The sequence below is a fragment of the Calidris pugnax genome, unplaced genomic scaffold, assembly GCF_001431845.1.
Source record: "Calidris pugnax isolate Ruff unplaced genomic scaffold, ASM143184v1 scaffold81, whole genome shotgun sequence".
In the NCBI taxonomy this organism is placed as follows: Eukaryota; Metazoa; Chordata; class Aves; order Charadriiformes; family Scolopacidae; genus Calidris; species Calidris pugnax.
This window is the reverse complement of record NW_015090880.1, coordinates 13,052,781-13,058,780: the sequence shown is the minus strand read 5'-3', so window position 1 is coordinate 13,058,780 and position 6,000 is coordinate 13,052,781. Positions and strand designations below refer to the sequence as shown.

At 56.7% G+C, this 6,000-nt stretch overlaps 1 protein-coding gene across 1 annotated transcript in view; it reads left to right on the top strand.

The window, feature by feature from the left end:
* Positions 1–169: 169 nt before the first annotated feature.
* Positions 170–6,000, top strand: part of PLXNA1 (plexin A1) — a 127,621-nt gene continuing 121,790 nt past the window's right edge. Inside the window, exon 1 of the mRNA XM_014946778.1 lies at positions 170–619. The gene's annotated coding sequence lies outside the window, so the exon portion shown is untranslated. The remainder of the gene's footprint in view (positions 620–6,000) is intronic.

Genomic DNA, 6,000 nt, shown 5'->3' with positions numbered 1-6,000 from the left:
TAACATGAAGGTCACTGGTTAAAGAGGAGATGGATGGGAGAGAAAAGACGGGCATTAACCTCACTTGTTAGCTCCCCCCTTCCTCCTGCTTCGGGGAGGACAAAACAAAAGCCGAACCTGCTAACGGGGAGGGGGGGGGGATGAATATTCATGATCCTTCTCGTACGCTCTGGGACACGGAGGGGAGAAAAGTTGGGCAGATGAGCTGCCTTTCCGAAGCTGCTTCTCCTCCGCCTTGCGAGAAAATCCCTTTTTGCTGAGCGAGGGCTGTGTCGGGGGGAATTACCAGCCTTTCGCTGGATTTTTTTTTTTCTTTCTTTTGTGTGTGGCTGCAAGGAAAAAAAAAAAAAAAAAAAAGAAGAGCCGAGGCTATTGACTACATCAAAGGTTATCCATTTGAAAACACCATTTTCCTCTGAACAGCGGCTAATTGCTTCCTGAACAATCTCAGGGTCTTTTGTATATACTCAGTGGGTAAAATGAGTGACTCGATGTCTCTCTCTCAAGACACTGGTGACCGAACGGGGTGGAAAGGTGGAGAAGCCAAGGCGAATCAGCGGGGCAGAAACCTCTGGGAAGATGCTCGGATAATTTCTTAAGCGGCTGCGAGGGGGGAAAGGTATTATTAGTATTTTTTTTTGTTTGTTTTTGCTTCTCCCCGCTTGCCGTGGTGCAGTTCGCTGGTTGCCCCGGTGGATGCCGGCGCTGGCAGCGGCGCGGAGCCATAAGGAAGGCTGGTAAGGAAGTTTTGGATTCTGAATTATCCTGATTTGTGTTTGTCAAACCGATCCGGTTGCTTCCCCGTCTGCCTGCGGCTTGGGTTTTGCCGGTGCCGCTTCTCCCGGAGAGCGGGTGAGCTTGGATGCTCTGCTTCCCGAGGGGATGCGGGGAGGTTGGGATTTTTATCCTGCCGGGATGCTCCGAGTCCCTCCCTGGGGTAGCACCGGTTGTGTCTGGGGCTCCGCAGAGGATCGGGCCCCGGACACAGCCGGTGCTACCCGTATCCAGGCAAATCTCAGCGTCGTTGTAGAAGCTCCGTGAGTCCCTTTGCTTTACGTGCTTAGTGAAGCAACTGCTTGTGTGTCAAAATATTCCAGCTCTCGGAGAAGTAAATCCCTGGCGAGAGGAGAGGCAGATTCCTGTTGGTGCTTGTGTTGGGGAGGCGGCGGTCGGGGGGGAAGAAATTCTTCCCTACCCCAAAGACTAAAGTTTCGGTGGCACCAGCAGGAGTTTTTCCCCCCTCCACCCCATCTTGGCTTTTTTTTTTTTTAATTTTCTTTGTTTTTTTGCAAGACACGCGTGGGGTTTGGAGCGGAGCGGAGGCATCCGCCTTCGTGCAGGCTGGGGCTGTGCACGGAGCTCTGGAGAAGAGCCCTCGTGTCCTCCCTCCCTCTCTCCCTCCCTCTCTCCCTCTCTAACACAAAGCCCTTTTCCCCGGCCAAGGCGGAGGGGCCCTGCCGAGCCAGAAGAGAAACTCCCGGCTCCGGCGGAGACGGCGGCTCCGGGCGAGCGCTGTTTCTCCGGAGCTTTGCGCAGCCGAGATGGAAGAGGGTAATAAAAAGCGGCGCTGCTGCGTTGCTGGCAGGGCTGCCTCCCCTCCTCCATCCCGGCCCCGCTCCCCGGGTGGAAATGTCATGCTGGGGTGATTCACGTCGGTGGTTTTCGCCTTCTTTGACATCCGAAAGGTGTCAAAGGGAAGGATTCGGCCCTGGGATCTGACTTAAGGATGGAAACTTGTCCGTGTTTATTCCCGAGGCTGAGCGTGGGTCAGGGCCTTTGTTGCTGCCTGCCTTGCTCCCGGCTGCAGCACTAACCACCGGCCAGAGCCCGGCTTGGCCCCGAGCTGGGAATTTCCGAGCAGGAGAGCCCGGAGCTGCTGCGTTGGCGCCGCCGGGTCCCTGCAAACCCGGGGGGAGAGCCTTGCCTGCAGCCTCAGGCTTCCGCTCGGTCCCGCGGGGCTTTCTTGTGGCCGCCTCTCCGCGGAGGGGGTTTCGGTGCTGTGGTGGCTTGTGTCCACAGTGGGTCGTGTTTTTACGCACCCCTGGCATGGCAGAAGGAAGGTGGACCTTGGAGGAGGCAGGGCTGTGGGGGTGCTGCCACCCCTCTGTGGGGGAATGGGAAGGTGGGCATGGATCACCCTGATGCCCATGTGCCATCCTCGCTGCCTGCAAGCTCGGGTTTTGCTGGTGGGATATATGCGTGGAGTTGCAGCTCTCCGTGATCCATTGATGTCTCTTCCAAATTGTATCATTAGATACTTGTGTGCTATACAGAAGAAAGCAGTGGGCAGAGGGATCCTGGCCAGCATTTAACTGGTGAGCGGCTCGATGACGTGCCATGAGTGTGGAGAAAGGCCCCAGAAATCATGAGTGATGGGGAGCTTGGTTCAGCATGGCCCCCTCCCATCCTTTACCTCTCTTGGGTTTGGGCTTGGGGCCCCTTTTCCTAGCAAGGTGGTGAGTGCTGTGGCTCCATGTGAAATGGGGAGGAGGGAATGTTTGCCATTGGCCAGTGCTTGGGTTGCTGGTTTGGCTTCAGGCTGGAGGTGATCACCATCTTCTCTTGGCTGTAGCCCATGACTCGTTCTGGGCAGTGCTGTGGGGAACATCTCCCTGCAGTGTGCTCTGCCGCTGGTTCTGACCTGCAGCCTCAGCTATGCCCCTCTTAGTCCTGGCCATGGATGCAGAATGGAAAGCGTTGTAGATACCCCAACGTGGTCCTCCAGCTGTGCATGGAAGTCAGGTTTAGACATTGTGCATTATGGAGTAGAAAAGCTCAAGCCAACAAATCTTGATGGTTTGTGTGCCAGGCATGGGCAGGCATGGCTCGTCTCCCTTGCACTCGGCATGTTGTGTAGCCAAGATGCACGTCTTCCCATCGGCTTGTCGGAGCGCGGCCGGGCATGGAGTGGTGTCCTTGCTTGCCTTGTTGCCCTGAACATCCCGCGCTTGCCTCCAGCCCTCGTTCCAGGCGGAAGCCACCACTTAAAACTCTGAATTAAAAACATTTAGAAGTTTATTTTCCCTTTAGCCAAGGCTTGGCAAACCTCCTCCTTGTTGCCGGTGTGCTGAGATGTTTGAGTCTGGAGAAAAACTCCACGTCCAGACTGTCAGGCTCATGCCCCACAAACGCTTCTGCTCCTTGCTCTTGTGAAGTTCTCCTTTTGTGGTGCAAAGGGGACTATTTTGACTGATCCATCCGTCCCTATGGTGTGGGGTGGCTGAGTCCATCCCTGACCTGCGAGCTACTGCGTGCTGGTGTGTGCCTGGAGACTCTGGGGACTCAGACCCCTGTGAGCTGCCTAAACCTCCGAGGAGATTTGTTATCGCTGGGGTTGATCCGGGGCCTGGTGCGAGCTGTGGCACGATATCCTCTTTGCTCCTTGAGCTGAGCTTGTGAGGGATTTTGCTGGAGAAAGTGCTCGGGGTGAGATCATGGCAGGGGTGCTGGGGACGGGCTGCAAGGCTCTGGGGGACCCACTATGCGGGGTCTGTCTCCTCTTCTTCTCTCTTCCTCCTCCTCCCTGGCAGCCTTTGGATCAGCCCTGGGGCTCGGCACCCACCTCTCCATCTTGGGCATCCCACAATCCGCTGGCCAACTTGGCATGGAGACCCAGGAGCGGTAGTAATCCAATTGGAGCAGTTTAGCTGCACTTTGCTATCCGTGCTGCCGGCCGGAGATCGGGAACTTTAATCCGGGTAATGACCCCGGCTTCGGGGGGTTGAGTAACCGACGACCATTTGCTTGATTTGGTTTTCCTTTCTGGTGGAGGAGGACGGAGGCTGAGGCTGTTTCCGAGCCCTGCCCCTGGCATCGGGGACGGTTCCCAGGTGTAGGTAGGTGTGAGGACTTGGAGGGTGAGGGCAGCGTGGAGGGGCACTGCAATCCCGTTTTTTCCCTTCCCGAGAACCCTCCATCCCCCTTCCCATTTTCCATCTGCTCCCCCTCTTTCTCCAGTGAAGATAAACCCTTCTGCCAGAGCTGTTTTGCAACATACTATTATTTTCAGCAAGGCGAAGCCAAGAAAAATAAAGCCTCTCTCTTCCTTGGGTTGCCTACTGTTTAATGTACAAAATACAGGGGTGGTAATTGCATTAGAATGTATATAATTATACTGGAGGGAGGATAAAAAAAAAATAAATAATGAAAAAAAAAAAATTCTCGCTAATTGCACGGGTGTTTTGAACTGATAAATGTGGAGCGATTCGTGTTTTCTTGGGAGTTTGGTGGAGCAGAGCTGCGGTCTGGCATGTGAGGGGTTAGGAGCAGGGCTGGTTTCCTATCATCACCAGGAAGCTGGATGGGATGCTCCCCCTCCGGGGATGCTCCAAGCCATTCCTTGAGGTAGCACCGGTTGTGTCCGGGGCCCGATCCTCTGATCCTCGGGCCCCGGACACAACCGGTGCTACCTCCATCCAAGGAAATCTCTGCGAGTCCCTTTGCTTTATGTGCTTAGTGAAGCAACTGCTTGTGTGTCAAAATATTCCAGCTCTTGGAGAAGTAAATCCCTGGTGAGAGGGAGAGGCAGATTTCCCGTCGGCGCTCAGTGTTGGGGGGGGGTGGGGGAAGAAATTTCCCACATGGCGCAGCCACACATCCAAGGGCTGTTTCCCCCCTTTTTAGGGTCAGTGGGTGCTGCTGGCGGCCGTTCCCTGGGGCAGGGTGGGAGGAAGGATGGGTGGGAGGAAGGATGGTTGTCCCCTTTGGAGTGACACGATGTGATAACCGCATTTCCTTCTGCAAATGCTGACCCCCCCATCCCCGGTTCCGAGCTGCCCGATAACATCGCAGGTAATTGTAATGGCAATAAATTGTTTGCTTTCTACGTGCGGCCGTGCTCCACGTACAGGCGGCTGCTTGGCTCTTCCTGTGCAGACTGTTAGCTTCAACAGGGGAAGAGGAAAACCCAAAAATATTTGAGGAGTTTAAAAATAATCTTCCAGCTTGGCCGGTGGGAAGGATGTTTCGCAGAATCATGTTCCCCCCCCCTCCCACCCCCTTCCCTGCTGCTGGTCCGAGTCCAGCTCTGTGGCCCTCGGAAGCCTTTGCTGGGCGGTGTTAAGCCTTGGCTTGTTGTTTTGGCCAGCATGAGGACTTGCTGTCGGTCTCGGGGGGCCAGGAGCCAGCTCTGGGTTTTGGCTTTTGTGCTGGGTGGGTTGGGCTGCCCCATACCTGAGCGGTGGCAGGGCTGGGGTGTGAGCCCAAGCTCCAGCTTCCAGCTGCCGAGGGCTCTGGAAAACATGTAAAATCTGTTCCGCAGCGTCGCGCTCCCTCCACCCCCGTCTCCTCCTGCGTGGCTTTTATTCCTCGAAGTGCTGGCGTGCCAGCAGCGTCCCTGCCTGCCGCCTGCCTGCCGCTGCTTATCTCAGGGTCCGGCTCCTGGATGGCTGCATCCTTCCTGGAGTCACGGGGGGCTGGGGGGGGGAGGGGGGGCTCTCCCGGTCTCCGGCGGGACCAGAATGGGCCCGATGAGCCCTTCTGAAGTCAAGAACCTGTTTTTCAGGCTGATGTCATCGGGAAGAAATGGGGGAGGAGGAAGGCAGGAAGGCAGCGCCGCTTCCGAAGGAGAGCGACCGCCGAGCCCCTGACGCCGGGGGCAGCCCGGGCTTCCACCAGCACCTGTGATTATCCCTCACCATTGGCACTGCGGTGGTGCCCACGGGGCTGTCGGCACGAGCGGGAGAGGTCCCACTCTGCACGGCCCCGTGCCCACATGGTGAGGGATGTGGGGATGCCAGGGGCGCATATCAGCTGGCAGCAGGACTCCCAGCAGGGTACCTTTGGGCTCGCTGGGTTTGCCCTGCACGGCTCCCTGGCCCTCCTGCAGGGTGACGGCGCTCGCTGGAGCTGCCATCCAGCCACCTTCATTAGCAGAAAGTGGATTTTTGGCAGAGGCGCTTGGGCAGCCCTCCCAGCGCAAGCAGGCGGCCGTGTCCTCTCGGTGTTGTGGTGAGTGAGTAGATCCATGATGCTACCGTCTGATGGGGGCTTGGTCCCTCG